Raw genomic sequence first — 13,932 nt, 5'->3', positions numbered from 1 at the left:
GCTGGTTAGGCATCTTTATTACCCCATTTATCTGAAATATTATTTAACCAATAAGCACATGTTGAAAAATCTGTTCCAAAGCAGTATTTTTCTCAAACATAAGAATGGCAAAGTAGGAAGTGTGATTTATAATTTTGTTGTCATAATTGTCATGCAGGGAACCAATTAAGCTGGGCTTCTGGGTACTTTGCACACTGATGCAAGGAGTTTTGCTTATTGTAAGAAACCTTGTACCTGCAAAATGAAGTACATTTTCAACAAATGCAAAGCTGAAATTGTGACCTGACTGTAGAAGTGTGATGATATGATTGCTCTTGGACTTACCAGTTCCTTTCACAAATCCTAACGTGTGTGTGTGTGCATGCGTGCGCGCATTTCCCATTGGAATCCAATTAGAGACTCATATAGTTAATGACATCCCAATCTCACATTACCTATCAGTACCACAGCTCATGCTAACACAATTCCTCATGAAATGCATATGCTTCTACTAGTGAATAAGGATGCAAGAGAAAAGAGGGGCAATTTACCTAATGGACAAGGAGCTGCATTTTTTAATTAGCAGCCCAGTATTTCCTAGGATATATATATACACACTGTAGTCACTAAAGTAACTACTGTAGTGTAGTTTAAGGATACCTGAGCTTATTTTAAATAAACCAGCTTGAATACCCATAGCTGTATAACTCCAGCAGCAAAGAGCTCACTGGAAGCTAAATTATCATGCTAAAACTAAACTGCTACTAGTACCCAAGTTAGAACTAGCTTGGTATCTGCATTCGACTGCAGTCAGTTTTGCAATAGCAGTAAAGAGATACCCTTACAATTCAGTGAGGATTCAACCAAACTATTTTAAATGCTTTTAAAATACTAAATGTACATTATGGGTTTAAGCCAAAGCCCATTACAATCAACAAAACAAAACATTACTGACCGTAATGAACTTTTAGGCAGACAAGGTTCTTTGGGTAGATGTGATATCTTTTATTAGACAAACTAAATAGTTGGAAAAAATGTTCTTTACAAGCATTCAGACACAAACACCCTTCTTTGGGCATATCAAGAGTCTGCTGGTGAACTGTGACATTCAGTATTCCTGAAGAAGGGTGTTTGTGCCCAAAAGCTTGCAAAGAACAATTTTTTCCAATTATTCAGCTGATCTAATAAAAGATATCACATTCAACCAAATAACCTTGCCTGTCCAGGTCCTTAGACTAACATGGCTATAACCAGCAACCCTAATGTAATGAGTTTTGGATTACAGGCTAGGCCTGAATTTTCACCTCTTCTCTGTGAAGATGAAACCTAATGGCTGATGCGTCCTTACTGGTCAAGAGCCAACAGAGGAATCAATTTTCAGTGAAAATATTAAACCAAACAAAATACCCTTGTCCTAGATAGGATATTTTTTCAGTGTAATATTTTGTTCAGATTATTATTATATAAACAGATTTTTAACTAAAGTTAGCTGAGCTTCCAGGCTATTTAAGTTATTCACTACCTCATACAAATGAAGATTCCACTCTCTTAGCAATGCTGTAAAAACAAAGCTGTAAGTCAGGACACAACACACAAAGCAACCCATAACATATTGTAGAAATTTGTGGTAAATGACATTTGACAAATAATTATGTATTTTTTAATTATGTAACATCATAACTGCAAAAGCAAAAAGGCAGTCAAATTGGTAGGCAACATTGCAAATGTTGACAGATGAGAAATAATGATTGATCTTGCTAATCAAATGAAAAATATGCCACAGGCAAAAAAAATTATTTTACTCTTCTTCAAAATTTAACTTGTAGTCAAGGGAAGTCCTTGAGGAAAAACATTCTGTTCTTTCAGTTGATTGAAAGGGTACTTGCAACAACGTGAAATGTACCAATTTCCCACCTGGCATCCTAGGAATGATGAGTATCATAAAGGGGCCAACTGTTCTTTCTCTCTAGGTAGATTCTGTAGCAGTTCTGGTTGTAAGAAAATATATATAAAGACTGGGCAATTGCTTACTGAATTATACTCTCAGGAAGGAACTATACTTCTGCTGTTGCCAGAAACTTTTCCCTATATTGTGCATACTTCCCTAGTTAAAAGATTAGTTTGTCCCTTATTTAAAATGTCAGTATTATAAGATAATGGTGCAAAATATTCCAGTAGGATTTCTGCAATGTTTTAGATTGACAGAGGCATAATGCAGCTGTCATAGGGCCCTAGCTCTATATAGAATAAAGCAGAGTAAAAGCAGCCAGACAGATAGAGATACTCAGGTTGGAAATTTTCAAAAAAAATCCATTTCAGGAGAATCAAAATGATATTTTAAGCATTCTTCCCACAGACCATGTCAGAGATCCAGCATTTTGTTCTTATTTGGAAAGATAGCTTGTTTGGAAATTATTTTTTTTTCAGTGAGATAGACATTCTGGTTCCTGCACAGCCTTTGTCTCTAATGCTATTTGTTCCTAGCCATGGGGGGCAAGATTAATACAGAGGGTCATTATCTGAAGTAGCATCAGCTAAGATGTCTCAGTAGCATACAAATCAACAGGCAGAAAATGGAAAGCTGTGAAATGTTGAAAGATACCAAGCTGAGATTGTGCAGGTATCGGTTGTCTGCTTTTCCTTTTATTACTTTATTTTTCCTAAAGTGGAAACGAACCAACACATTTGTTTACTTTGCAAAGGTGTCTCAGTGATACAAACGAGCAAGGTATTTAATTCTATTTTAGTTATATTTTGGCAAACAGGTTTCTGAGTTGCAGACAGACTAGACTGTCGTGTCATTAGAAGGATGTTATCAAACCAAACAGAAATCATTAATTTCACATTCATTTAGCTGTACTTGATCCCTTAAATATTTTCTAAAACAATAAACTTAAATTTTCCCTTTCATCATTACAGTTACTTCATATTTCATTATGCAGTTTGAAGAAGCATTATAGCCTACAGTGTTTACTGAATAGTACAAACTCTTGCAGTCAATCAGCAGAATCCAATTTTGAACTATCCTCCCCGTATCTTCACTTTGCTAAGCTAAAAATGTGGATTCTTCTCTATGTTGGCCTTATATGACAGTAGTTCTATAATACACTAACAACAACATAAATTCATTAATTCAAAAGCATTTCAGAAAATAAATTTCACAATTTACTGTAGTGGTTCTTAAATAAGATTCATTGTACCAAATATATTAATGCATTTCAAATTGTGAGCTGGATTTAATAGAAGATAATTCATGGGTTAATAGATATAAAGAAGCTGTTTAACAGACCTTCTTGGCTGAGTAAGGAATAAATCACAGGGGCTTAAAGTACAATGGTTTATATTGACCATGGCATGCGTGTGCAAGAACATTCATAGCGAATCCTATAGCCAACAATGTAATTTGGTTTCAGAAGGTGCTATTATCAACTAAACCTTGGGTCATGTTAATCAAGCCAAGTTTCTGGTGGATTGAGATTCAGAGAAGGCATCTTCATTGAATGAGCATTAGGAAGGGCATTTACTTCAGCCTAGATCTACTGTGCAGTAAACTACTGCACAGTAAGGGTTTTGGTGTTTGTCTACATATGTGAGGATTAGGGAGAAAATTTGCTCTCAGTTCCCAGGAGCCCTGCAACGGGCCCCTGCTGCCACCCAGTGGGAGTTCCATGCCCCCCCTGCATGCTAGTTTAGGGCAGGCAGGGAGCACTGGGCCAGGAGACAGTTGCCATATTCTCTACCTGGAGAAGAAAATGAAATCTTGTGCTAGTCTAATCCTTTTTACTGTGAGATGTGAGAAGGTAAAGCTGGCATTATACCCTTTGGGTCTGATTCACTGACTGTCTGTTGACTTCACTGGGATTTTGAACAGTATTTTTGCACAGGAAAAACACTTCAAATTTGGAAATCCTGCCCAGACACTTATTAATTGGATGCTGTTGGAAGTTGATACAGTCATAAGTTGACTAGGAGCTCTGGGAACAGTATGAAAAGAACTGTGACATGAGGCTATAGGACTGTATAGGTGAGTTTAGTTTAGGAATGGAAGTGGAGCAGGGAGAGGAGACAGAGGCAAGACTTAAAGGAAGCAGAATGAGAGTAAAAGTGTGGTTGCAGAGGACTGAAAGGAGGTTGTAGAGAAGAGATAAAGAATAGGGTAATCATAAAGGAAGAACAGCATAAGACAAATTTAAATCTAGTATTAACACTGACAAAAATACAATAAAAGAAACAGATTGAAAAGCTTCATCAGGATAGTCATGAAAGAGATGATGACAGAATAGCTACATCCTGAACTTTTTAACGAAAATTTGGTAGCCAAAGCAGCTGCGTGATAAAACCTGAAAACCATGAGTTCAAGTTAATGTTTTTCAGAAACTTTTCAAAGCAGTGACTTATTTGTACAGCCCTCATAAAATAGGATGTATACTGCTAAAATGCATGTGATGACTTGTTCTTCATAACAAGCAAATAATACATAAAAACAACTCCGATGGAAATTGTAACAGATTACCGAATATCTTTAAGAATAATGAATTATGCTCTCAAATATACAAAAATACAGTATTTTCTGCCTTACTGTTTTAAAAAAAAATATTCAAAGTGTGCTATTAAACCCTGTGTTACTGTTTGTGTTCAGAACCTCCACATCATATAGTAGTCTCTGGCTATGAGGCCTGAAATACTTCTTTCTTAGAAATGGCCAGTGTCCCATTACCAGTCATGTGAGCTGTTCTGTCCTCACTCAGCCATTCAACTTTTACCTTTCTTTAGTTAAAATCTGATATAGGATACTTAAACTTGAGTTACAAAATAATACCCCATTTTCTTGCATATAACTGTCACAGTAACATCTTAAGTGTATGCTGACAACACAGAAGTGCCAGAACTGACATGCGCATTTGGCTCTGTGAATGGAGAATTCCGAAGCTCACCCAGTGCGTGCCCCCGGGGTGACCTGCTGGCCTGTCAGTCATTACTGACCTACTTTCCCCACAGGCGCATGCTCAGACTGTGTCAGCTTCTGACTGAGCGCATGCTCAGAAGGAACCTGACATGAGGTAATCGGACTAGAAATTTCTCTGTGGAGAGCCTTTGATTGGCCACTAAATTTGTATAAAAGACTTGTGAGCCCCTCCCTCAGGGGGAGACCAGACGCAGCGTGTTGCAGAGACTGCTCTTAGCAGAGACTGTCTCACGCTGTGGGGGGAAACCCTCTCGAGCTGAAAGCAGAGGCTGTTGCTACAGGGACTGCTCCTCAGCTAGGCCTCCTGGCCTATTGGTCTCCTCCCTTACTTGGCGTTTCGCACTGTTCTCATTATTGTTATTACTATACCGATCTTCTGGCTTCTAAACACTGGCACCGATCAACGACCACTGATCCAGATCATCCCTATAACTTCGACTTCGGCTTCTTCCTTTATCGACTCACCTGGCTTTCGACCTCGGCTTTCTTCACGACCATTCGATTGTCTTTGGACTGGCGTCACGACTATTTCGTTCTTCTCAATGAGTTACAGTTCTGTTTCTTGTTCGTTTTATTCATTCAACCCTATATGAGCTGTTGACCAGCCCTGAGACTATCCAACAGGCAGCCACACCTATCCCAGTGGGGTAGAAAGCAAGGGCTTGTTGGGGAACCTCGTGGGCCAACAGAGCCCTTCTGTTGTTTGTCTTCATTCCTGTTTAACTGTAACTGAAGAAAGAATTGTGCCTCCGCTTCAAAGCGTGAGTAAATAAATCCATTGTTTGAAACCATATGCATTGGTGCCTCTCAGACTCCGTTGCCACTAATCCTACCTGTTCGTGTTCCAATCTGCCACCACCCGGCTGCCAACTGTGACACCGTAAGCTTGATTTATCAACTCCGGGACAATAACATGTGCCTTTTTCCCAAAATTGGGGTACATGGTTTAAGTGGAAAACCTGTTTTCTTCACTGGAAAAGAACACATCTGAAGTAGCATGCGATGCATCTACCAAGATGACTGCCACTTGTTTGGTTTAGCAAGCAGAAGGGACAGAATCCAATGTTAACCTTTTCATAGCCATAGCTATTGGCTGAGCACTGTAGCCTATTTAAAGGAACATATATAAAGAACTACTTATGGCAACAACAAAAAAGTAGTCTTGCTATTGACCTTGCAAGTTATAGTCTGGGTAAGGCAGCTGGCATCAGGAAGTTTCTGCTGCCTGCTGCCTCATCCAGACTGTCTCCTGGACACTCTGTATTCCCAGGAAGACTTATTTTATGTCACACAATTGTCTATGACCCTAGAAAAATCTATTTTCCCTACATTCTGCCAAAAACAAGGTGTAGTGTTTTATTTGAGACCTGCTGTATGCTGGAAAATATGATAAATAGTATGCCACCTTAATAAAAAAAAAGTATGTCTATCCAGCACTGTTTTTCCAAAGCTACAGCTTACCATTTAGTATTTTTCTGACATTTTTATCAGATATCTATAATACTTATTCTGCCACACTTACTAACACTGAATAGCACTTTATCCCTTGAACAGACTTGTAATATAGATATTCACATAATGCTGTTCTGTGTGGACCAACATTAGAGTTATTGTAAATGATTTAAGTCACATGTCATTACATCTTTCCTATAACCTTCTCCAGTGCTCTCTTTTTGTCACCTCTATATAAAAGTAACATGAGCTTATATTTACACCCTTGTATAAGTTATGCCACTGATTGTGTCATCTCTGAATTAGTTCCTGCATATTTGAATATACTTTTTTCCCGGGCCCATTTCTTTCAAATAACATATACAATGAAACTAAGTTTTATACTTTGTATTGCATAATCTGTTGTATGCTAGAGGTGGCAGAATATCTTTTCTCTGCGTTTGATGGCCTGCTGTAATACTCCGAATCACTAAAGCTGAAATATTAAATGCCAAACCTTTAGTAAATATGAGATTTCTAAAAGCTCTCATTATGTGAGGATATAGCCTTCAAATAATTCCATTCAAGTGGAGGTGAAATGCTTCATTGCCTCATATAAAAACTGGATATTTCCTTCTCTATCTAACAATATCATCTTTCTGCATCTCAAAGTAGTCTACTAAAAAACACCCCTTGATTTTGTAATTGGATTGTGTCAAGCTGGTATGGGTACTTACTATCCAGGCACCCTGTAGGAGAAGGAGTTCACAGTATACCACAAGCCCTATTCCAGTGGGATTTTAATTGGAGAATAAAGCACTTTGATGATGATCGTTACATAGAATAAACATTTGGCTGATATTTGCATACCTGAGAGACTTAAATTAGGCTTTTCACGCCACATGTAGACAGTTGCATAGATTAGGGCCAAAAACATTTATTTGAAACAATATAAGATGCTCTGAGTCTTTCAGGATAAAGTGAAATGTAATTATCATTATCATTATGATTGTTGTTATTGGTATTGTCGTTCATTTTGTTTCAAAAATCCTTTTGAATTAAAAAAAAATAAATGCTTGCTTCCAAAAATTTTGAAATTAGTAATTTCAGCATAACTAATATACTTCTTTACAATTGTTTTTTGAAACAAAGATTTGTGAAACTTTACATGCTTTTCAAGACATTTAGATTTTGTTTAAAATGGCATTTTTCAATAAAGATTTTTTGGGTGATATGTTTTACTGGACCAAGTGCATGGTTGGTATAGTTTTAGACAAGCCTTCAAAGGCAGGACATTTTTTTAAAGGCATGGCTACAACATCACTCCAAGGCTACCATTTTTCAACAAATATTGTCTAGATGGAAAATTTTCAGCTGGCTCTGCTGGTGACATTCCCTGGATCTGTAGGCTTAGGATCCACACCTAGGCCAGAGATTGTTATTCACTGCTGATGCAACAGCTGAGTACAGTAATATTAGAGTTATTACTCATTTGATGAAATCCTAATCCAAAATTCCTTCTGTCTGACATTTGGGGCTGTTTGCTCAAAGTTAAAGGTCTGCTGGTATTATAAGGAAGAAACAACTAATTCCCTGACTTACATGTCTTGTATCCCAACAAACAGATCATAGCCACATTTTGCCTTGGCAGTTAGGACCTGTTTACTGAGTGTTAGAAAACATTAAAGAAATCACTCACAGGCATCTTCCATGGAAACAGCTTTTCCAGCACATTCTTCAAGTCCTTTGGTGACCAGCTAGTGACAATGGAAGCAGGATTGTGATGTCTAGAAGCTGCTAGTCATGAACTGGCAAGAAGGTGGCAGTTGTAAGAAGGTCATCTAGCACATGGAGCTAGGAGTGTGATTCAGCAGCTGTAACTGCAACTGAACAGCCCTCTTCAGTATCTGCTCACCTCACATGAAGAGGAGGCTTTAACTGAGACTCTGTTATTGATGAGAGTGTTCTCAACTCCATCCTGCAACACCCAGTCAGAAATGAAGTCAGAATTCCTCCAAACCTTGACAAAGTGAAGAATGCCATCAAGCAGATGAAGAATGACAAGGCATTGGGAAATGATGAAATCCCTGCCAAAATCTTCAAGCAGGGGGATGAGGAGCCCACATCACAGCTCCATGCCTTTATCTTAAGGATCTGGAATGATGAGGAAATCCCAGATGATCTCAGGACTGCCATAATTGTGACAATCTTCAAGAAAGGAGACAGATCCAAGAGTGGAAATTACAGGAAAGATCATTACAAGAACCCTCCTGAACCATCTCCTTGCACTCGCTTGAGAGCTCCTACCAGAATCACAGTGAGGGCTTAGGGCATCAAGAGGCACAACTAGCATGAAGTAGAAGACTAAAAGAAAAGAATGTGGGTTCTGTTTTGTGATGAGAATTTGGTTTCAAAGTACAAAATTGAAACTACAGAGAACGTTGGACGTTCAGGGGGTGTATATGCATCCATGTGCACTCCCTACATGTCGCCAGTGTCTGTGCCTGTCTGTCTGTCTCTTGCTCTCCAAAAAATTTTCTGGAAAAGGCAGGACTTCTCATCCCACAGAGAAATGATTTATGATAATTAAATAACAAAAAAGAAACACTAACAAAAGATCAGTATCTACCCATGGCTAGTACAACTGGCTTTATAGTTTACTCCTTAGAGAGACCATCAACATTTCCTTTATGTTGTAGCACATCACTGCATGCTTCACGTTTTATTCTTTCCTACATATTATAATAACAGATAAATATCAATTTTGGCTCTACAAGGACCCTTGAACCTTCAAAAATCAATACCCATAGGCACTCCAAAATGAACAGCTCTAATTTATTTGCCATACATTTCCTCTGTATGCATGAACAACACATGCCACCAGAACCTGGGGGTGGGGGGGGCACAGCGGTGGTGGGAACACGGCAGCAGTAAGCGGTGGCAGTAAGCAGAGGTGGTAAGCAGTGAGCTCCCGCAGATGCCACCAGTGGTGGGGTGGTGAGCGCCAAGCAGGGGCCGGCGACCACCCGCAGATGCCACTGGCAGTGGTGGCAGAGGTCAGCAGCAAATCGCTGACCATCTGCAGATGCTATCAGTGGCATCTTTTCCTGGGGGGGTGCACCGCCACATTCAGGGGGTGCATATGCATCCATGTGCACCCCCTACATGGCACCAGTGTCTGTGCCTGTCTATCTGTCTCTTGCTCTCCAAAAAAATTTCTGGAAAAGGCAGGACTTCTCAGCCCACAGAGGATCATCCTTGAAGCCAACTTATAAGCACCAAATACTGCCACCTTTAAAATACAGAGAATATATGGGGAGGAAAAATCTAGTAAGGACAGAACAAGGATAAACAAGAATTACTGAAAACAAAGTAAAATAAGTTTGTTCTCAGCCCTGGCAAGACTATATTATACTCTATTATACTATCTAACTACCTAATCTAATATCAGCTCCTACACTGCTGTGAGCTACAGTTTCTGCTGTCCTGATTCAGCAAAACAGCCTCATGCTAAACAAGTTGTACCTAGTTTGTTCTGTAAAATTGCTGAAGTCATTATTAGCTAGCCTGATGTGCAGGGTTCAGATTAAAACAGATACTTGTATCTCAGCTGTTTGCTAGCTGAGTGCTTTTCTCCTCCACATTTAGTCTTCATCATAAAAAGTAAATCGCTTCCTTCATTTCTGCAGAAAATATGCTGACTTAAAACAAACAATGTTATTTATACACTTTCAAATTCTTACCCTTTTTCCTCAACCACATATTGTATATGTGGAAAAATGTAACTGTTTAGAAGGTCAAATCCAATGCTAAAAGAATGGTCTCTGTTACAACCATTTCTAATTTGGCCTATTGTATCTAGTTTCAGAAATCATAAGGATTTGATTGTAATAACATGTAGCAACTATTAAATTACTGTCCCCAAAACAAAAAAACTTAACTGCAATTGTGAAAATGCAGGTAATTAATCTGTTCTACTTTATTTTCAATATAAATTTTCAATACAAAGCTCACCAGTGCAACCTTAATGGACTATGAAATAGCTTTAGATATAAAATTCTACTTTAAATCCTTTTTTATAGATATAGATGTTCCTGAAAATGTACTCAGCGTGTGTATATTAATATAATTTCCTAAAATAGTACTTGTATTACTTAGGGTGCATCTACATGAGACATTTCCTGTAGAGCTGACAAATTAGGTCCATAGTTAAATGTCACCATCTACACATGTGGTGCTATTAAGATGGAATAAACTAATTAATTGTGCCATAGGATAGTACTGCCAGTCATAACTACTATCCTACAGTGGGCTTATTTACCCCATTGTAATGTACAGATGCTGACAGGGCTGGCTGGGGCATGAGGGTGCTTCAGTGCAAAGGCCCCAGCTAGCCCCGCACTGAAACACCCTTGTGCCTCAGTTATCCCCTCCACAGCACATTTAGCCAGGTTTAAGCAGCCCTGGGCTGGCATGGCAGCCTAAGCCTCAGGGCCAGCCTGCCTGCAGAGGCTGCTGCACCCCAGCTCAATAGGCTGTGGTCCTGGGTGCATGTGTAAATGCAGGGACTGAGAGCAACATACTCCAGTGCAAACTGCACAGGAGTTTATTCAGCCACTTTAATTGCATGTGTAGACACACCAATGAAATATAATTATGCTGTTAATTGATACAAATATTTGCAACTCCACCACTAAAATGCAGTCAAAAAGCTTTCTCAAGTAAATCCAAAGACAATCATTTGGAACCAAATGCTTAACATCCTAAATAAAGTTCACCTCAGTTAATTGATTATACTAGCACATGCTTTCTCATTATTTTGAAACCCTTCACTGTTGCATAGATCACTGTCATACAATTTGTTAACCTCCCTGCCTTGATCATAAATCTTATAAAAACAAAGGACAAAAACAGAATAAATCTTCACAACAAAAATGTTGTGAACTGAGTTAATGATTGCACTAGCAGCTTTTTGGGGATGGCCTCTACAACCTTAAGGCTGTAGCTAGGAATAAAACTGTTCCTAGCAGTTAAAGTAAAACTTCTATAGCTACATCTATGCTGGCAAAATTCAGACAGACAATTCACTGCCTTTTAAGTTCCAGTGATAGTAACTGGATCAGACCTTTGTTTATGTAACTTTTATCATCCACTGGTGAAATGTTGCCACTGCTGTGATAAACTATGCAGTTACAACAGTACATGCCTAAAACAACTTAGGACCGGGACTTAAATTACCCAGAGGATTTTAAATGGACACTCTGGAATTCTCGAACTAAAATGTATACAAATTCCAGGAGCAGAATCCACTACCTTAGCAAGAAGTGGCTTTAGATGTAACACAGCACCAACATGTTAAGGCTCTACTTTAAAAATAATATAAATGCAGGGCAACCTTTCTGTAAAATGTAAATCTACAGCCAAATTCATTCTGAGGTTAGTTTATCTTAGATTAAGGGCTTTGGTTTAATTCCACTCCTCCTTACTCAACAGTACTTGCATTTCTTTAACTATTTAACCATTATAAAATGTGAAGAGCATTATTCAGTTTAAATTGACAAGTGTGATCAGTAATATACATATATATGGTGGTATTAGCAATTCCCAGATCAAAAACCAAGACAGAATCATAGAATCCTAAAAAAGCAAGGTTGGAAGGGACCAATGCTGTGCCTGAGGAAGGAACATCCTTATCCAGAACTTCCTGATCAAACTTATTACTAAAACTACACAGGCAATCCTGTCATACAACCACAAGGCACAGCACCCCAACTTTCCACAGGCAGAGCAAAGGGATAATGGTGGGCAAAGTCCTGATGCTGAAAGATTTGTTGAAATACACTCAAGGGATCCAAAGAAGAGGGCCACAGCCCTCAGTACTGAGAAAGGCAAAAACTCCCACAATCCAGACCAATCTGAACTTGGGGTAAAATCCTTCCTGACCCCAAATGTGGCAATTGTTCTGACCCTGAGTGAAGAGGCTAGATGCTTGGCCAGGAACCTACACGCTTTAGTCCCAGCAAGAGCAATGGCATACCCCAGTCAAAATGCCTAGCTTTGGCTGCAGCCAACACCCAATGCTTCTGAGAAAGGCAAAAAAAACCCCAAACCCTGACACGAGTAGCAAAATGAGGGAGGAAAAAATTCTTTCCCAGCTCTTTATGGAATCATCCCTGATCAATGTTTATGCATAGGGCCCTACTGAATTCATAGCAGAAGTGAGCTGCATGGCAGCAACTTTAATCTTGCAGGTTCCCCCATATGACCCCCACACACACAGATTGGTGGAGGGGCCCTGCCACTTGCTTCTGATTGGTAAGGAGGCTAACACCACTGTTTTAAATATGCCACCCCATTTTTGCCTCCCAGCTGGTCAGCAACAAAGATCAGAGCCACCAGGGGCCCTCAGCCAATCAGCAGTGGCGGGGGGGGGGGCAGAACCTGCACGATTAAAGGAGCTCAGCCCACTTTCACCATAAATTCAATAGGGCCCTACTTATACAACCTTACCTTGAACACCTTCAATAATGGAGATTCCAGAAGTTCCCTAGGCAGTCTAGCCCACTGCCTCACTGTTCTAACAGAGAAGAAGCTTTTCCTGGTATCCAATCAAAACTTACTTGCTTCAACTTCAAGCCATCAGTCCATGTCCTTTTCTATGCAGGAAGAGAAAAATGGCTTTCTCCTTCATCTTTATGGCAGCTGCCCCTCCGATATTTGAAGGCTTCTATCATATCCTCCCTTAAACACCATTTTCATAAACTGAACATGCCTATTTGCTTCAACCTCTTCCTATATGGCTCACCTTCCCTTTATCATTTTTGTCATCTGCCTCTGGACGCTCTTTGACTCTTCTATTTTTAAAATGTAGAGTCAAAAACTGTACACAAAACTCTAGATGAAGACTAAGTAGAGCTGAATAAAGAGGTACTATCACCTCTCATATCTTGCATCTAATGCAGCGCAAAAATGCATTTGCCTTTTATGTTGCTCCATCACACCTGTCTCCTATTGAGTCTGTAGTCAACTAAGCTTCTTAGATCCCTTTTTGTAGCGCTAGAAATGTTATAGATATTGGCTTCTAGTGATGTTATGTTATCCTAAGTTTTTCCCCTGCTTCTGATTTGAGAAATAAAGTTTTCATAGATTTCATAGACATCAGGGCTGGAAGGGACCTCGGGAGATCATCGAGTCCAGCCCCCTGCCCAAGGGGCAGGAAGTCAGCTGGGGCCATAGGATCCCAGCAAGATAAGCATCCAATTTACTCTTGAAGGTGTTCAGTGTAGGTGCTTGAACCACCTCAGCTGGCAAACTGTTCCAGACCTTGGGGGCTCAGACAGTAAAGAAATTCTTCCTTATGTCCAGTTTGAAACGGTCTTGCAGGAGTTCGTGACCATTCAACCTAGTCATTCCTTGGGGCGCTCTGGTGAACAAACGTTCCCCCAGATCCTGGTGGTCACCCCTGATAAACTTATAGGTGGCCATCAGATCACCCCTGAGCCTGCGCTTTTCCAGGCTAAAGAGTCCCATGTCTCTCAGCCTATCATCGTAAGATC

General features: G+C 39.5%; 1 protein-coding gene across 1 annotated transcript in view; it reads right to left on the bottom strand.

The window, feature by feature from the left end:
- Positions 1-13,932, bottom strand: part of GRXCR1 (glutaredoxin and cysteine rich domain containing 1) — a 72,488-nt gene that overhangs the window by 26,755 nt on the left and 31,801 nt on the right. The gene's annotated exons all lie outside the window — the stretch shown is intronic.

The sequence above is a fragment of the Crocodylus siamensis genome, chromosome 2 (genome assembly GCF_052110815.1).
Source record: "Crocodylus siamensis isolate JL-2025a chromosome 2, ASM5211081v1, whole genome shotgun sequence".
Taxonomy (NCBI): domain Eukaryota; kingdom Metazoa; phylum Chordata; order Crocodylia; family Crocodylidae; genus Crocodylus; species Crocodylus siamensis.
Note: the sequence above shows the minus strand (reverse complement) of the source record. Positions and strands in the feature narration are given on the sequence as shown.